The sequence below is a fragment of the Molossus molossus genome, unplaced genomic scaffold (genome assembly GCF_014108415.1).
Source record: "Molossus molossus isolate mMolMol1 unplaced genomic scaffold, mMolMol1.p scaffold_m16_p_2, whole genome shotgun sequence".
Taxonomy (NCBI): Eukaryota; Metazoa; Chordata; class Mammalia; order Chiroptera; family Molossidae; genus Molossus; species Molossus molossus.
In genome coordinates, this window is record NW_023425355.1 from 60,275,280 (window position 1) to 60,295,104 (window position 19,825).

At 37.6% G+C, this 19,825-nt stretch overlaps 1 pseudogene; it reads right to left on the reverse strand.

Annotated features, from left to right (window-relative positions):
- Positions 1 to 859: 859 nt before the first annotated feature.
- Positions 860 to 4,092, reverse strand: LOC118635323 (annotated as a pseudogene).
- Between the last annotated feature and the right edge of the window lie 15,733 nt (positions 4,093 to 19,825).

A 19,825-nucleotide genomic window follows, 5' to 3' on the forward strand; every position in this document is an offset into this window, starting at 1 on the left:
GTTGGTTGTCGTATAGCAGGTGAGCTGCCTTTACCCATGAGAGGTGGATCCAGGTATTCAAACCTGAAACCTTGAGAGCTGTGGGAGTGGTTAGTGTAACTAAATAGGGCCCCTTCCAAGTTTATCTGAGGTATTCCATTTTTCAGTCTTTTATCCAGACACGGTCCCCTGGTTTGTGGGGGTGTACACTTATTCCCAGGGGAATGGATATTCTATCGGTTACCTACTTATGTACCTCAAGAATAGTTTCTTGACATAGTTTTGCCATGGTCTGCTTAAGGATTTGATTCATGCTTTCTGCTTTCCCTGAACTCTGGGGCCAGTAGGCTATGTGCAAATTCTACTGGATGCCTAGAATTTTAGCTACCTGATGTACTATTTCTGCTATGAAGGCTGAGCCATTGTCTAATCCTATAGTCAATAGCATTCCATATCTCAGGATGATGTCTCTTAGTAGAGCTTTGGTTACTTCTCTTGCCTTTTCTGTACATGTGGGGTAAGCTTCAACCCAGCCCAAGAAAGTACAGATGAAAACCAGGAGATATTTATTTCCTCTACTGGGTCCTGTTTCTGAGAAGTCTACTTCTATATCTTCAAAGGGTGCTTGACCACAGCGCTGGATCCCGGCAGGCCTGGTGGGGCCTTGTCTGGCATTGTTTTGAGCACAGAGGCGACAGCATTAGAAAACTGAGGCACAGAGGGATGAAAGTCAAGCAATCAGGTAGTACTGCCTTAAAAGTCTTCTAGGGAAGTTTTTTTTCCAGATGAGTGAGTTCATGTTGTTGGAGGACTAACTGATGGGCTAATTGTCCTGGCATATAAATTCTGTGGACTGGGAGTATCCACCATCCTTCCTTCATTATATTTCCTCCATCCTGTTGTGCCCATTCTTCTTTCTGGGCTGTGTGCAGTCCCGGGAGGAGAACTAAACACCACCCCCACAGTTCCGAGAGTAGTCACTCCATAGCAGAAATAGTACAGCAGTCACCCCAGGACCCCCAAGGACCTCAGCCACTAGACTGTGGGATCTTAAAGTCCTGAAGCTGGTCCACATGGAGGCAGCAGCCACCTATGCAGGCTTGTGAGGGCCCACATGTGGTGCCATCGGTTCTTGGTGAATGCTTCATCTGGCACATGGCATGACCATTGAGATGCCCAGAGCACCAGAGTGCAGCACAGGGCAATGGCAGCTGTGGATAGTGGTGTGAGTTAGGGCCAAAGGGAAGCTGGCACTGGTGTTCTGCATCATAGTTTTTATCAGAGAAAGTCACAGGCAGGTGCAGGGGAGTTTATGGTTTGTACTAGAGTTCCTTGGGATCCATGTGAGTCATGACGGGAGTCCAGACATGACAAGAGGTGCTCCCAGGCCCATTCAGGCTGACACATGGAGCACAGCTCCAAGCGGGGTCACACACAGTGCCTACGTCAGCCATGCCCAGGGTGTCACAGGTAGAAACCCCACATAGGTCCTTACAGTAAAGTGATCTGGGTCTGAGTAAACAGCAAAGTGATCTGGGTCCGAGTCCTCAGGTGTGTTGACTCCTCGCTGCCAGGCAAAGAAGCTGTGCAGGGTCTGGGAGGCACTGGGTCCCACCTGGGGCCCTTCCTCTCCTGGACCTAGAACCACTAGCTGAGTCACCACCAAGCTAAGAGGGTTGCAGATGTTCAGATGCTTGAAGGCCTTGGCTGCAGCTGACATGACTGTGAGCAGGTAGCGCTTCAGCCCTACTCCATGAAATGCTGCCACCTTGTCATCTGCCACCACCAGGGTCTCCATGAATCTACACAGGAAAGCAAAGCACCTGGCTCTTTGGGGGCTAAATCTGGGGTTTCCAGGAGTCTTGAAACTGCACATGGGGCCCTGACAACTGGTGGGACTCTTCCCACATAGGATGTGAGCCCCAGCACCCCCCACCCCCATAGAGTTAGGGATGCCTCCCTTCAGGGACTGGATGAGGAGTTTGGTCCCAAATGCAAGGAAATGGTACCACAGCCTAGCAGGGATTTCCAAACCAAGAAAGATGCTGCAGTTGAGTTTCTCAGAAAACACAATCTCCTCTTCCCAAGTGCGGGTCAATTTTCTTTGAAAGGTAAGTTACCAATTTCTGCCAAGGCCCAAATTGCTGGGTTAGGACTCCTAGGGACATCCGGGAGTCCTAAGGCTGGCACCTCCATGAGCTTGGTAAATGCTTTCTTGATTGGGGCCCCAGACAAGGGGTGCCTATTCTTCTCGCTTCAGTACCTTTCATAAGGGTTTTGCCAGTTCTGGAAATCCAGGTATTCCTATTCAACAAACCCTGTTGCTCCCAGGAATTCTCAAATATGTCCACAGGAAGTGGAAAGCAGAATAATGCAGACTGCCTGTTTCCTTTCAGCCCCTACCATTTGTTTGCCTTGGGTGATCTTGAAAACTAAGTCTGGCTGGTAGTGGCTGGGTGAAACAGAAGTTCCTGGTTTTCCTTACTGGTTGTTGAGGCACTCATTTTTTCACCTCCTGCATACCCCATACTAGGGATTGGGCCCACAACCTTGGCATGTGCCCTGACTGGGAATCTACTGGTGACCTGTTGGTGCATGGATCGACTCTCAACCACTGAGCCACACCAGCCAGACTGAGGTCACAGTGGGGAGCAGCAGATGGGGTTGGGCTCCCCACAGCCAGCTGCCTATCCAGCCCCTCCTGGGATGTGGGTCCAGCTGGGACATGGCAGAGTGCTGAAGCTGGAAGTGACTGAGGCCATCTGGGCACCATGTCCTTTACACCCTGGCCTTGTGGAAAACTTCACTCTGCAGCCTGGGGCTCAGACTAGCACCAGGGTCAAAGGCAGAGATGCAGACGGACTGGGGACCTTCAGACAAGATGGAGAAAACTTGCCCCTTGGCTTGGGAGAGTTGCCTAGTGACCCATCTCTTGCAAACCCTCCTCTCCTGCATCTTTATTTCTTCCTGCCTCTATTTTCCATAGCTTCTCTGGCCTCTCTCTATCCACCCCAAACCCTAGATTCACCTCTGTGCCTTTGTATGTGTCTCTCCTGTCCTCTCCCATGTCCCTGTCACTGTGGATCTCCTTGAGGGTTCCTCATCAATTTAGGCCTCTCATGCCCAGGCTTCTATGTCTAGATGTCCAGCTGGCACCTGGGTCTGGAGCCACTTTCTGGCTTCTGTAACAATTTGCTACAGTCGACCTAGGTTGGGTAATGAGTCCGGAAGACTGCTCCCCCCTTTTGTAGAGTCCCATCAAGGCCCTTTCTCTGTGGACCCCTTGTCTTCTGCAGTGGTAATTGCATTGCTACTGGGGGTTTGGGTTTCTGGGTCGCTGACCTGAGACATCTTCCCACTGGCTCTGGTGACTCCAGATCCAGTGACACAGTGGCCAGTTGTAGGGGTGAGACAGATGGAGGTGAGTTTCCCCATCCTTAGGTCAGTGGAGGAGCCTCTTCCAAATCCCCTTGTAATATAGGAGGCTGCTTAATTCCCTGTGAAGTCTTCCTTTCACCGTGTGCCACAAGGACCTTACACTGTCCCTGACTAGTAACACAGAATTGGACCCAAGGAGGCCTGATTTGGGTTATTTCCAACCATTGGTCTATGTAGAAAAATTGGTCAGATGGCCAGAGTGTCTGGTGACTACCCTATACACGGCCTGGACTGTGGGGACATCAAGGGTGCCTTCAGAGGGCTATTCCACACCAAATCTGAGCCATTAAAATTCTCAGAGGGTGCACAATTATTGGGGGGTCAATTTGACCCCATAATCTCCTGAGAACCCCTTTATAAAATTATTTATCATACATTCCAGAACAGTGGGTTCAGAGGAATATCCTCCCATAATGATATCTAAGATAATTAATGTAACCTCCCAGTGAATGGTGCCGCAAGACAAACAGGAAGGAACTTTCATTTCATCTGCATGGCTGCTCCCCTTGCAGGAACATTGGCACTTCTTGGCATTGACAGGTCAGTATAAGGCCCCCACTTGGATCAGGTTTATTGTTGGAGACAAATGTCCCCAAGAACCTGATATTGCCTTTAGCCATAGAAAGTCACCACAGATGTACAGGTTGGAACTCACGCAGGTTCTGTAACAGGCATTGTGGAACATGGTCACTCACATGCAGAATCACACAGAATTTAAACTTCCACCCAGGAATTCCCTATCCTGTGCAGCATCTACGCCGCTTGAGAGGTGATCAAGCTCCCCTTCCGCCTCAGAGGTGGGCATGAACTCAGTCCTGGATTCCCAGGGACACTTATTGATCCAATGTCCTGGCAGGCTTTTCTATCCTCCCTGGAGTCTGTTTGAGTGCAGCAGTGGCTGACTACAGTCAGGCCCAGTGAGAATCAGGGTCCAGTGAAATCACTAGTGGAGTGCCTTCTTTTCCATTGTGGGGGCCCAAAATTAGTGGCTCCTTTCCTCCAGCTTCTGACAACCATGGCTTAAGGGACCAAGCACGACTGTTGGCTTTCTGGTCAAAACCAAAATGTTGTGGCAGAAGTTTGATCTGTGGGAAAAGACAAATTGCATGCACTCAGAGGGTTAGAAAAAGACTATTTACTGTGCACTGGTGCTGTCCCAGTGGAGTCACATTTTTATTGAGCCAAAGAGACTAGAGTGGGATGGGATTGGAGGTGAGGTCTTTCAGAAAATTTTGCCTTCTGTCACAAACCAGGAGCAGAAATTATTACAGCAGAAAATGGTTAATGCCATTTGAGTTCTTATAGATAGCAAATTATACTTAAATAATCTATTTTCTCCTCATGTAACATGTGTCAAACATCTGATTATAGATTCCACCATAGTACTTTCACTAACAGCCTATGTTGACTTGAAATAACCAAGAAAAAGGATGTTTTGTGAGGTAAGAATCTGACTTCATAACTGGAAGTTCAAAATATACAATCAGAAAAATCAGAGAAATCCAATAATATTAATTCAAAATAGAGAATGAAAGCCAGGATGTATACCAACATCAAAATTTTAGAAAGAAAGATATGCAGTGATTTTTTTTTCAATTAAAATAAATGAGTGTTAAATTAGGAAATGCGAAGGAAGGAAGGAAAGAAAGGTGGAACAGTTTTTTGTAAGTTTGACAATATATTTGACAATCTTAGGAAAGCACTACCCAATTAAAATTGCTAGGGAAGAGAGAAACTTGGCTGGAGATAAAAAGTATTTCAGCAAACTACTGGAAGCAATTAATAGCATTAAATTTAGCAAATATAATACATATTGATAAAAAATAATTCTGTAATATCATCCAAACTCTATGATAAAATTAGAGGCTGCCAGCTTCCATTTAGTCTGGCATAATATCTTAGCTCTCAAAACTAAACTTTATTACAGAATTAATATATATTTTTTTATCCTCACCCGAGGAAATTTTTGCATTTATCTTCAGATAGAGGAGGGAAGAGAGGGAGGAAGAGAGAGAGAGAGACATCGATGTGAGATAGACACATTGAGTGGTTGCCACCCACATGACCCCAAACGGGCCGGGGACGAACTGCAACTGAGGTACCTGCCCTTAGCGGGAACCAAACCTGGGACTCTCTGGTCTGCAGGCCGATGCTCTAACCACTGATCCAGAGCAGCCAGGGCCTGAATTAATTTTTGATAAAAATAGTCATTAAGGCCATGAACACTGTACAATTAATGTACCATATGATTCTATGAACTGTATTGTTGCCAGAGTAAATATATCATGTAATTGCATGAATAAATGTAAAATTATACTATTAAATATGAGTCTCTGTGCATTGTGACTGATCTTTATGTGTACAAAAATGGGGCTGCATATGTCAGTTTTCTTCATTTGGGGTCATGCTATGCTAGAAATCACTGATGCTTTCTCATACGTCTTACCTATTCAGTTATCTCATTTACCTCATCCCATGGCTAGGATTGACAAATTTAGCAAATAAAAATACAGGACACACAGTTAAATTAGAATTTTAGATAAATAGTGAATAATATTTTAGTAGTAGTATGTTGTGTGCAATGGTATTTTTGTTTATCTAAAATTCAATTTTAACTGGGTGGTCTATATTTTATCTGGCAAAGTTACTCCTGTCCCTTTGTTTTCAGGGCATTATTACATACTGAGCCTCTCCAACTCATCCTTTCCTACAGTTTTCTCATCATAACCTAAATGTGAAACACTAGATTTCTCTATCTAATAACAGTAAATACTTTTCTGAAATAGGCACATGAAATCAAACTGCTAACAGAAACCTGTCCTCACTAACAACTTAGAACTCCATTATCTCCATGTTCCTTTCAAAATAGCACATTTTGGTTAGAGGTTGGGAGAGTGGAACATATATATTGTCAACTATAGCTTTACCTTTTAAATCAAAGCCTGGGGTCATGTGTTTAGCCTCTCTTTTTATTTCTCCTTTAAAAAACTTGTATTTTTAGTTTCTCTCTATAACATAAATTCTCCTAAAAATTCTACCACTTAGGCTGGAGCATTATTTTTTCCCTTAATTGTTTCTGTTGCAATAAAACTTTTACTTTTTAAAAAAATCTTTCTTTCTGCCTGTTTCCTATCAAGTCATCTCTCTCTCTCTCTCTCTCTCTCTCGTCAGTCACTTTTAGTTGTACTCTCTAAAGGGAACTATTGTCAGGGGACAGTTCTTTCATAATATACCTTTAACTAAAGTAGGTTTAATTTTTGTTGCAAAACTAATATACAGAAAATGTCTGTTATCTATCACAGGACTTGCTAAAAGTAAAAGGTGGGGGAGATGTTATTCTTTTGCCACTAACATTAATTTTTTCCTATGAAAAGACCCTGTGATTTTTAAGAACCACTGTCACAGTCTTTGTTTCTTCTATTTCTCATACTGCTGTGCTTTTTCTGCCAGGGCCCTTTAACATCCCTAGCAATAAGCAATTTCAGACTGGCAAGAAAACAGACATACACAAAATAATCAGTTGCATTTTTTAAAGATTATGTTGAGCTCTTACTACCTGCCATTAAAATGGGTTCTCTATGTTCTGGCTTTAGAGATATTTTTACAAAAAAATCACAATAAGTAAAGTGATACACAAATAAGTCCAAATTTGAAAATTACTGTGGGAGAAATAAACCAAAATACACATTTTATCCATAGTATATGTAGCAAAATATCTAAGAAAACATACCAATAAAAAAAAAGAAAACATACCAATTCAAAATTATTCAAATGTGCTAAACATTTTGTTTATATTCTCCATTGGTCATGAAATGTTGTGTATCACCCAATCATTATCCTAGGCATGCCCCACATTATATCCTATTGAAGACTTTAATAAATCTCAAGACTTGGAAGTTTCCACCTCATCCTGGGGGTCTTCAATATTCATATGTTTGACCTTTGCCTTTTAATTGCTCAAGTTCCACATCCAATGATCTTCTCTTCATAATCACAGTTTTATTCAGTAAATATAATAGAATGCAAATGACAGGTGTTTCATAGCTATTTCTACCAGTCAGTATCCAAATTGTTAGTTCTATCAGCCATCCATCCTTTATGGACCATGATCTCTATAAATTTTTGTACTTTCTTGCTCTTCACCAAAGCCTGTTTATAAATTCTTCCTGTGTGCCATCTGGTATTTTTGCTGCATAATAATAAGCAACTGCTAGATAAATGTGATCACTGAAAATATGTATGCTGCTTTAAAATAGACAGCATCCATTCATTCATGTGAAGTACCAAGTTTCTTTCCTTTTTTTTAAAGAAAGGACTTAAGCTAGTTTTACTCATCAGTAGTGGTTCCAAATAAATTTGGAAATATAGAGATTTTGACAAGATTATGTCAACATCAGATAATTTTTCATTATACTCATTCAGCTAATTCAAGATCCAATTGAAGTTAAGATATTTTGTTACTTGCTGATTTTTTCAAGCTTTCATAAAATAGACATTTATGTATTAAGGGCTTAGAATCACAACCTTCTAAAAGCTGTTACCAAAATGAAAAAGGTTGGCTGAGAAATATTAAATCCAAATATTAAAAAAGAAAAAAAAAAAAACAAAAACAGCTTGGCATCTCTTTGCTAATACTCCATAGTCTTGAGAAACAATCACTTAGAATAAAATTAATTCCCCAGTGCCTGCTTCCACAGTGAAGTATAAACAAAAAGTATACTGTAATATTTTTGACTAGAGAGCCCAAATGAAAACCAATTTAAGGAAATAAAGTTAGAGAAACATATTATTCGATTTTATATATGAAATCACATTTTATTTCCTGTTGACTCTTCAAGCAGTTTTTGGGATATGAATAAAGAACAGCTCATTCATGAAGTTCCACAGTTGTTGAAATTGTAACACCCTACATGTTTGATTTTGTGACACTGTTTTTCATAAAAGTGCAGAAAATTACACAATTTACTGTCAAGATTATACATTTTTCATGAACCAGGGAAAGCATTATAAACCCTTTGGAGAACTAAGGAAAATATAGTATTCACTTAAAATACAGAGCTGCACAATATCTTTTCTAATTTTTTTTTTTTTGTAAAGTTGATTTGGGTAAATTTTAAAACAACCCTTAAGATATCTAAATAAATCTTGATTACACATATATAGTATCAGAAAATATAGTTTAAAAAAATGGTTCACTCTTACCAAATCAGAAACTTTTTCAATATTTCACTTCATTTTATCATGTGTATAAATTTCCAAAATTAAGTACTGTATTTTCTAAGTTTTAGTCTAGCAGTGTTTAGGACAATGACTGGTATTAGGAAATTATTAAGGTAGATAACGATAATATATTAATTCATTCATTTACCAAGTACCTGCTGTGTATTAAACAAAAATAGATAGGGTTCCCCTTCATGAAACTTACAAAGTAGAGTGAAAGAAAGAGATGGAGTATGATTATTTAAATTTAAGTATCATAAAGGCAGGAGAATTAGAGTGTGGTTTAAAACTTTGAAGTAGTAATAATCATAATAAAAATACTAATTCAATAGAGGTTGAAGTGTTACAGGGTATACATGCTTTGTGGCTTGAAAATCTTAAATGATGTTGAGATGGGCAATTCAATGTTTATGAGGATGGATTTCTAATCAAGCTTAGTTTTGACTGTGATCAAGAAGACTATTGGATAATTCAGCACTGACCATAGGAGGAAGTAGGAAGTAGGAAAGTTTTTATTGTTTTAAGCCTGTGTACCTGTTTCAACGTTTTTGCAAGTGCAGGATAAATAAATAAATAATTACAAAATACATATAGTACATACGTATAATATTAAAATGCATGTGCAAATAAAAATGTCAGTGTATAGATTATGTTTGAGGTAGTAATAACAGAAGCCATGGCATTACTGATAGGAAGTGAATAAAATATGTTTACATACATGCATGAACAAAGAGGTTCATTTTATAAATTGTTTATAGCTCATACTTTTTGTTAACAGAAGTTTGACTATGGTTTAGTAAGTTTATTCCATTGAGTTTTCTCATGTATCTAGCTATAAAATCACCATAACTTCCAGTATTATATCACTGACCACATAAATAATCCGTTTTCTTTATTGAATAGTTCCAAGCTTGCCAACCACTGTGATGTTTCCTTTCAACTTATTTGCTCCCCTTCACATCTCATTAGCTAAATTTTGGAATTACCAGGTAATTACTTTCTGGATTTTGGTATGTGGCATGAGACAATTCTTCAAATTAGCATTTCTTGGTCTACTTACCACTAAAATTTAGCAGTTTCTAACATTTCTTCAATAATAGTCAATATGACAATACCCAAATGATATGATGTTTTTTATATCCAATGTTACTAGACATATTTCTTAATGACAATTCTGGAAAATAGAACTAGGATTTTCTTACTATATAAAATGCTAAAAATATCCTTCTGAGTACTTTGAAATTTAATTCCATCATAAATGTACCTTAATTTATACTACATTTTTATTCCAGTAGAAAGCAATATTTTATAAAATATATTATATTTGAGATGTTTTAAAAGAACTAGTATAGTTTTTAAATAATTTAATTATTATTTTTTCTCCAAAGTTTCTTTGCATAAAGTGAATAAATTTGAACTTAGATACTTATTTTGAGATATATATGCTTTACAGAAAGCAATATTTTAGTATGGTTTTTCAGGGTGTGGTACTTAACAGATTACCTAGCACATAGTAATTGTCCAATAAATGGTAGCCTTTACAATAATTCAACTTCCTCACATCACATCCAAAGTTTAATACATTTTTAATTACTTCAGGTTACTGAGGAATGCTGTGTTCCTTTTAACCTTCTTCTTACCAAGCCTTCTATCTGCAAAGTTTTCCTCAATCTTTCTGCTTTATGTGCTCTTATTCAATCTTCTAAGATCAACTCAACTCAGGTAGAAAGTTTCCATCCTGACTTGCTTCTCCTTCCAGCAATACCGCATTAATATTTACTTAAACCCAGTGTAGCATGTTCACACTGTATTATAACTATAGTTGTTTTTTCTCCAAAAATGATATTGACTTGCTATTTTTTTTATTATCATTAGAAAGATAATGTATGCTATGATAGAAAAATTTAAATAATTTTAAAGGGCAGGGAAATTCTGTTTGGCATTCTTTTAGAAATCTATCAATAATTGTCTACACATATATATGCACACATTCACACCCATATCAACAAGATTTTGTATAAATTAGATCATACTATCAATGTTTTTTAGCTTGAAATTTTCCTCAGCAATATGGTGTGAAGATCTTTCCATATCAATGCATAAAAATAGGAATGATACATTTTAATGGCTATATAGTATTCTGCTTATGGATATACCTATTACTATTTAACCAATTTCACAAATGACGAACATGGAGGTCTACAGGTGAAAAATCTTAGTTTTACTGTGCCTCTCACATCCATACCCTCCTTCAGATCCCATTGCTACAACCTGCTCTAGTTCAGGCCTTCACTATTTCTTATCTGGACCACATATTAATCTTCTAGCCTCCTAATGAGTCAATCTTGGCCCATTCCATTTGTTGTATACACTTTCCTGATGAAGTACTGATTATTCTATTATTTTTTCCTCAATAATTCTCAGTAACCTTTTTTATTATTATTTTTTTACCTAATAAATTAGCAGCACAAGCTTTAATCTGCAGTCAGTATGGACAAAAAATACTACTCCAACCATATGTTCACTTGTCCTCATTTGTTCCAATATTTAAAAATGTGTATCTGGGTTAAGTACAGCTGGAAGATATGTTTTGTTTGGCTTCTACAGTGTTTCACAACTTGGAGAATTTGAATGCTTTCCAGTGCAGTATGTCCTATCCTTTCTTTCAAGGTAAATGCAATCAATTCCTATTATCTTCCCACTTGCCAGCTTTTTTCACATTTACACTATTTGGCCTCTGAATAGATACAATAAACATATTTCTTCTAAGTAGACTTATTTTTGGTTTTTTAATACCTGCCCCCTTTACCTTTCACATTCCTGCCACTGTGCCTTCCTTACTGCTTTTCCTTCACCAGAATCTTACTATTCTCTAATTTACAATAATAAAAACGTATGCAACCTTATTTCAAACTACCATTAAATGCAAACTATTTTGTAAAAACTTACCCATGCTTCCAAACAAGATGAAATGTTTATCTTCTTTAAATCCCTATGGTAATTTATATGGTTCATTGTGTAACCTTTATTTTTCTACTTGGTATTAAAGGAATTTTTATGCTAATCCCCTAATTATATTCTATAACATTCTGAAATAATGTACAATATGCACCTACTCTGTATAAGTCACTGGGCTAAATTATGCAGCAAATAAATGTAAGGGGGATTGGGAGACTGGGTGAAAAAGGTGAAGGGATTAAGGTGTACAAATTAGTCATTACAGAATAGTCACAGGGACATAAGTTATAGCATAGAGAATATAGTTAATAATATTATATTAAATATGTATGGTGCCACGTGGGTACTGAAAATATCAATGGGAACCATTTGCAAAGTATATGATTGTCTAACCACGAAGCTGCACACCTGAAACTAATACAAAATAATATTATATATAAACAGTAATTAAAAATATAATTTAAAAAAAGGAAAAAAATGGAACTAAGAACTGAAAAAAAATGAATAGTTAAAGGAGTTTGAAAATACATTTAGGGGAAGATAAAGAAAATGAAATAATGGCTACAGGGCTTAGCCACATCCTATGGGAGGACAAGTTATTTTACCACAACACTTAAACATCTCAAAGAATTATTTTCCTTCACTCACTTTTTCTTCTAGATTTTTGCACTTTCTGAATTCTAATGTTTATGGCTATTACCACAATCTTGTACTTTGTGCCATCTTAATCATTACATAAAGTTATTTTTTATTGTTACCCTTCAAATCTTTCACTCAGGCATTTCTGTGTGCACAATTTTAGGATGACATACCTGTTTTTGAAAGTTTTACTCCACTTCACAACACAATATTACACAGGTAAGTTTTATTCATGGAGTTTACCTACCTACCTTCTTAGTAGGGCCTCTTGTATTAGTCAGAGTTCTCCAGAGAAAAAGAAGAACCAATAGAATATACATAAGGTAGGGCAAAAGTGGGCTTACAGTTGTTTGTATGGAAAGTAATACAATATTTAATAAATGATAATACAAAAATAAACTATGTTTTGAGTACTCATAACTCTAAACCTCCTCTTTCTAAATCCTGTATATGCTATTATGAATCTCCCTAACTCTCCTCTCTCTCTCTCTTTTCTCTCTCTCTTCCTCTCTCTCTCTTCCTCCCTCCCTCCCTCCCTCCCTCCCTCAATTAAATCATCTCCCTTCCACACAATGACTCAAGAGTGTAACCTGGTGTTATGTCAGACTAATGAAACTCTCCCTTATTTCTAGCATCTCAACTTCTCTTTTCAGTTTCGGCATTCATAATTGTCCCAGTTTATCATGCCTTTCATTCATACCTAGTACCCGACATACCTTTTATATCATACATTCTTCATGTTTTCTTATTTTTGTCCATGCTATTCTTTCTACCAGAAACACACTTACCTTCTCTTTCTCTTTTTGCCAATCTCTTTTACGGCTTCTTCTATGAAGTTTTCTCCAATCTTTCAGGTAAAAGCGATTACTACTTATTCTTTGTTTCCATTATACTTTTTTCCTGGCTTTATTGAGGTATAACTGAAAATTAAAAAGTGTATATATTTAAAGTGTGTAATTTTATGCATTGATAAATATCTATATATAAACACATTGAGAAGTAATCACCAAAATCGAGCTAATTGTTATATACATTACCTCATATTGTTACTATATTCTTTGTGTATGTGTTGAGAATGCTTAAGACCTCACCTTTTAGCAAGTGGCAATATATGGTACACAGGATTCTTAATAATAGTCACATTGTTGTATATTAGCGCTCCATAGATTATTCATCTTGCTTAATTGAAACTTTGTATCCTTTGATCAATATCTGCTAATTTTTTCTCTCCCCATCCCAGCCCTTGGAAACCACCATTCTAATTATCTGCTTCTATGACTTTAAATGTTTTAGATTACATATGTAAGTGAGATCATGCATTTTTTGTCTTTCTGCTTCCGGCTTATTTCACTCAGCATAATGTCCTTCAGGTTTATCCACATTGTTGCAAATGGCAGGATTTTCTTATGTTTAAATGCTGAATAATATTCAATTGTGTGGGTATGTATATATTTTTTATTTAACCACATTTTATTTAACTATTCATCGCTTGACATTTAGGTTGTTTTCATATTTTGGCTATTGTGAAAAATGTTGAAATAAACATGAAAGCGCAGATATCTATTTGAGATACTGATTTTATTTTCTTTGAAGATATACACAGGAGGATTGCTTGTTCTATTTTTAACGTTTTGAGGACTCTCTATATCATTTTGCAGAGTGGTTGTACAAGTTTACATTCCCATTAACACTGTACAAGAGTTCCCTTTTCTAAATTTTCTAACCAACAATTTTAATATTGACAGATGTAAGATTTTGATATGCATTTCCTTGATCAGTGATGGTGAATATCTTTTCATACATACTTGTTGGCTATTTACATTTTTTTTTTTTTTTTTTTTTTTATTGTTTAGAGAAAGAGGAAGGGAGAGAGAGAGATAGAAACATCGATGAGAGAGAACATCCATTTGCTGCCTCCTGCATGCCCCGCACTGAGGATTTGGCTCACAACCTGGGCATGTACCCTGACCTGGAATCAAACCAGTGACCTCTTGGTGTATGGGTTGAAGCTCAACCACTGAGCCACACCGTTTGGGCACTTGTTGGCCATTTGTATGTCTTTTTTTTTTTTTTTTTTAATCCTCACCCAAGGACATTTTTCCTTTTTTTTTTTTTTTTGGTTCAGATAGAGTGGGAGTGAGAGAGAGAGAGAGAAACATGGGCATGAAATGGATACATCAAGTGGCTGCCACCTTCACGACCCAACTAGGGCCGGGGACAAACTGCAACCAAGATACGTGCCCTTAACAGGAATTGAATCTGAGTCTCTTGGGACCGCAGGCCGATGCTCTAACCACTAGCCAAGCTGGCCAGGGCTATTTGAATGTCTAATGAGAAATGTCTGTATAGATCCTCTGCCCATTTTTTCACTGAGCTACTTGAGGTTTTATTTTGGCTATTGAGTTGTCTGAATTTCTTATATATTTTGAATATTAGCCTTTTATCAGATATATGATTTCCTAGTATTTTTTTCCCATTTCATCCCTTATCTCATCACTTTATTGATTATTTCCTTTGCTGCACAGAAGCCTTTTAGTTTATTGCAATCGCATTGGTCTATCTTTGCTTTTGCTGCCTGTGTTTTTGGGCTTTTAGTGCCAATTCCAAAAAATAATTTCCCAGACCAATGTCTAGAAGCTTTCACCCCTGTTTTTTTCTAGAGGTTTTATGGATTGAGGTTCTACATTTAAATATTTAATCCAGTTTGTGTTGATTTTATATATGGTGTGAGATAAGAGTCAAATTTTATTCTTCTGCATATGGATATTCAGTTTTATTAAAGAGACTATCTTTTACCTATTGTGTGTTCTTAGGACCCTCATTGAATATCAGCTGACCATAGATGGTGGATTTATTTCTATGATCTTTATTCTGTTTCATTGATCTATGTATCTGTATTTATGCAAGTGCCATACTCATTTGATTACTGTGCCTTTGTAATATAGTTTGAAATCAGAAAGCATGATGCTTCCAGATTTTATTTTCCTCAAGTTTTCTTTGGCTATTAAGGGTCTTTTTAGGTTTTATCTGAGTTTTAATTTTGATTTTTCTATTTCTGTAAGGAATGCTATTATGACTTTGATAGAAATTATATAAAATTTGTAGATCATTTTCGGTGGTATGGACATTTTAACAATATTAAGTCTTCCAATCTATGATTATGGGATGACTTTCCACTTATCTGTGTTGTCTTTAATTTCCTTTATTCTTAATGTATAATTTTTTATTGTATTAGTCTTTCATCTCTTTGGTTAAATTTATTCCAAAGTATTTTATTCTTTATGTTGCTATTGCAATGGGTTTGCATTCTTAGTTATCTTTTCATAAACTTAATTGTTTATGTATAGATACATAACTGATTTTTGATGTTTTTATTTTATTAATTTTAGAGACAGGATGGGAGAAGAAAAGATATAAATATTAATGACAGAAAAACATCAATCAGCTGCCTTCTGCATACACTCCACCGGGGATGGAACCTGCAACCCCAGCATGTGCCTTCACTGGGAATCAAGCCGTCAATCTCTGGTGCATAGGATGATACTCAACCAACTGTATCACACTGGCCAGGTTATAACTGATTACTGTAAGTTGTATTACATTAAATTTTTGCTGACTTCATTTATTGGTTCTAACAAAATATTTTTGGTTGAGTTCTTAAAGTTTTTTACAAATATAATCAGGTAATCTGAAAAATAAGAAGTAGTTTTACTTTTTTCTTTAGAATTTAGATGCCTTTTATTTCTTTTTCTTGTCTAATTGCTCTAACTAGTAATTCATTTCAGCGCTATGTGAAAAGAAGTAAGATTGTAGGTATCATGTAGTGTCCGTTATCTTACAGCAAAAAGTTTATCAGTTTTGCCCCATTGTTTGTTAATGTTAACTTGGGCATTTCTTATATTACCTTTATTGTGTTAAAGTAAATTTTCATTATACTTGATGTATACTTGAATTAAGATCATCCATTAAGTTGATCACATGGATAACATACTTACGAATCTCTACTATCTCTCTCATAGTAAGCCATCCATATATTATACACACATTTTGTTATCACTTTTTACAATTGTATGAGAATTTATAATTCCATGTTTCCTTCTTTTTCATTATGTTCCAGGGTGTTAAAATCTAAGTTAATTTTTTATTGACTTGACCAGTCAATAAAAAATTTTATTGACTAGTTTAAGTATGCAGTGCATTGTTCATTTAATTACCTAGGCTTAAAAGAGTTATTCTAAATATGTTATGATGTTGCATGTAAGTTTCAATACTGTCAGAAACATAAAAGTATAAATTATGAACAAAAAAATGAAATGTTTTTTATGTTATACTCGCCATTTCAGAAAAAGTTATTTTTTAGCCTCAACCCTTGCCTTTATAATATTTTTTAGAGCTAAAATTATCTGACACTAAATACAAGTATATTATTAAAAGAGGTATAAATTAAGCTGAGATTTTAAATATAGTAGCATCAAGTCTTCCATAACTTTCAACTTTATAATATACTATATGCATTTTATTATATCTATTGTTCATCTCTCATGATCATAGTTAATTTTCACAAGGGCCAGAATTTTCTTTTTTTAATTATTCACTGATGCATATTAAATGCCTAGAATGGTACCTGCTACAAAGTAGAAACTCAATAAATTTTAGTTGAATGAGTGACAAACTATTCCTTAACCCAGTATGCCACTTCTAGTTATTGATCTAGTTCTAATTCTTTCTCAGCATTGATTTTTTTTTCTCAATTTGTATTTATGACCTAAACCATGATATTTAGAATTCTGGTGTAACTATTCTACTGAAAAGACTTTAATAATTTAATTACCTCCTGTCTGGCCAGTGTAGCTCAGTGGTTGAGCATTGACCCATGCACCCAGAGGTCGCCAGTTCGATTCCTTGTCAAGACACATGCCCAAGTTGTGGGCCCAATCCCCAGTGGGGGGCATGCAGGAAGTGGCCAACTGATGTTCTCTCTAATCGATGTTTCTATCTCCTTCTCCCTCTCTCTTCCTCTCTCTCTCTAAAAATCAATAAAGAAAAAAATTAAAAATATATTTTTCAATTTTTCATTTATTAATTTGATTTTGTTACAAATGTTTCTCATTTTTCCCCCATTGACACCTTCCCCCCCACCTCATCCTCAGCTTTGTGGTCTATGTTTATTGATCATGCATACATGCATGTAAGTTCTGTGGTTTATCTATTCTCTCACAAACTCCTCTCCTCTGAGGCTTGTCAGTCTGTACCCCACCTCTATGTCTCTGGGTTAATTTTGATCAGCAGTTTGTTTAGTTCATTATATGTCACAAATAAGTGAGATCATGTGATATTTGTCTTTTTCTGTTTGGCTTGTTTGGCTTAGCATAATATTCTCCTAAAGTTTCAGAATAACATATCCAAATGCTTGCTGAATGACTCTTTTTGTTACCTTATATTTCACAACACAAATACTAAAATCAACAACTAAAACTGCTGTATTCCTTCTGCCTTTTCTGGAAAGTGGTACCACAAATCATTCAGATACCAAAGTGAAAATTTGGAAATGATCTTAGCATCTTCTCCCTCTCAATCAGTTAACACATTTTATTGATATACCATCTAATATTTATTTCTTTTCTTTTTTAGAGAAAGGTAAAGGGAGAGGGAGAGAGAGATAGAAATATTGATGATAAAAAACATCAATTGGCCACCTTTTGCATGCTCCTCACTGGGAATTTGACCCACAACCTGGGCATGTGCCCTGACCAGGAATCAAACCAGCGACTTCTTAGTGCATGAGTTGATTTTCAACCACTGAGCCACACTGCCCAGGCCATCTAATTTTCCTTTAAAATGACTATTTGCCATTTTTATCTATATTACCCTGGTGAAGCTCTCCATTATCTGTTACCTATGTGATTGGTTGGTTAAGATATTTGATGAAACAAGAAGTGTACAATGTCATCCAGGTTTTTGTGTGCTGATCATAGGTAACTTATGTAACTGGAAAGGTGGTGGTGTTATAATGAAGTTTAATCCATTCTTCTAGCCCCCAGTACTATTCTCTCTCAAATCAGTCCTTCATCTATATTCTAAAGCAATATTTTGGACTGTCAACATAGAGATGGTAGTTGAAACAGCTAAATTTTACTACATTACTCATTAAAATAGTAAATAAAAGGGGAAAGCAGTGGAAGAATACATTTCCTAGAAGGAAGTGGTATATGTGTTTGGGAGAGGTGGTAAGAGGTGGCATATAGAGATAAGTAGAGACCAGATCATTAAAGGCCTTGTAAAATGTTTTGAAGAGTTTAGAATATATGATAGGTTCAATGGGTACAACTGAAACATTTAATTTATATAAATGTCAGGCTAAGGTTTTTGTGGGGTGGGGTACATTACATTGACTGTGGTGTAAATAATTGATTATTCTTGAGGAAAAGCAAGACTAGAGGCAGGAAAAGCACTTAGCTACAGTAATCTTGGTGAACAATGATGGTAACATGGACCAAGCCAGCAGGAAAAAATGTCAAATCTATCATTGTGATGGATGCATAATTTTTTTGGGGGGTGCCTTCTGATATAACACAGATGAACTACCAAATGTCAGGTATAGATTTTATAGGATTATTTATTAGAACCTAGGGAAGTTAAACCCTAGAATAAACTTATGTTTAAAAAGAAGTACTTGAAATTAAAATCAGAGATGTATAGTAAATTTATATTTAAAAATTGGAAGGAAGGAAAATGGCGGCAAAGTGAATGGAGCGACACAGACCATCTCCCAAGACCAAACTGGATTTACAACGAAAATAAAGGCAAATCGTCAAGAAAGGGCAGCCGAAAGACACCTTGAGGAACACATAACCAGAAACACCCACTCAATCCTGGTAGGCTTGCGAAGACGCGAGAGGGGGCCAGGAGCCCAAGGTCCACAGCGGCCTGGACAGGGGCCAGGGAACTCGGCGGGAAGTTACTGCTACTGCCTCCCTTGTGACCCTGCATGGGCCCTGGGAACTCTGTTGCCTGCTAAGCTCTCGGTTGGAGCCGCACAGACTCGCGGGCAGCAGGGGACTCGGAGGGACCAGGGAACTCTGTGGGACCAGGGAACTCGGCGGGAAGTTACTGCTACCGACTCCCTTGCTACCCTGCATGGGCCCTGGGAACTCTGTAGCCTGCTAAGCTTCAGACTCGCAGGCACCAGGGGACTCGGCAGGACCAGGGAACTCGGTGGGAAGTTATTCCTACCGCCTCCCTTGCCACCCTGCATGGGCCCTGGGAACTCTGTAGCCTGCACAGACTCACGGGCACCAAGGGACTCGGCGGGATTCTGCTACCAAGGCTGAGTCCAACGAACTCTGCGTGCTAAGCCCTAGGCGGGTGCCGCACAAACTCGTGGGGATGAGGGGACTGTGCTGGACGCTACTGCCACCTCTGCAGTGTCCCGATACCACGGCTCAGTCCTGGGGCTTGTGCTGAGTGCAACCCCCTCAGATGGTGCCACAGCCGCAGCCGCCCTTGGCTGGAAGCAGCGCCCTAGGGTTAAAAGTCCCAGGGGGCTCGAAGATGAAGAGTCCAGACAGAGGGTAAATTGGGAGCAGCCACT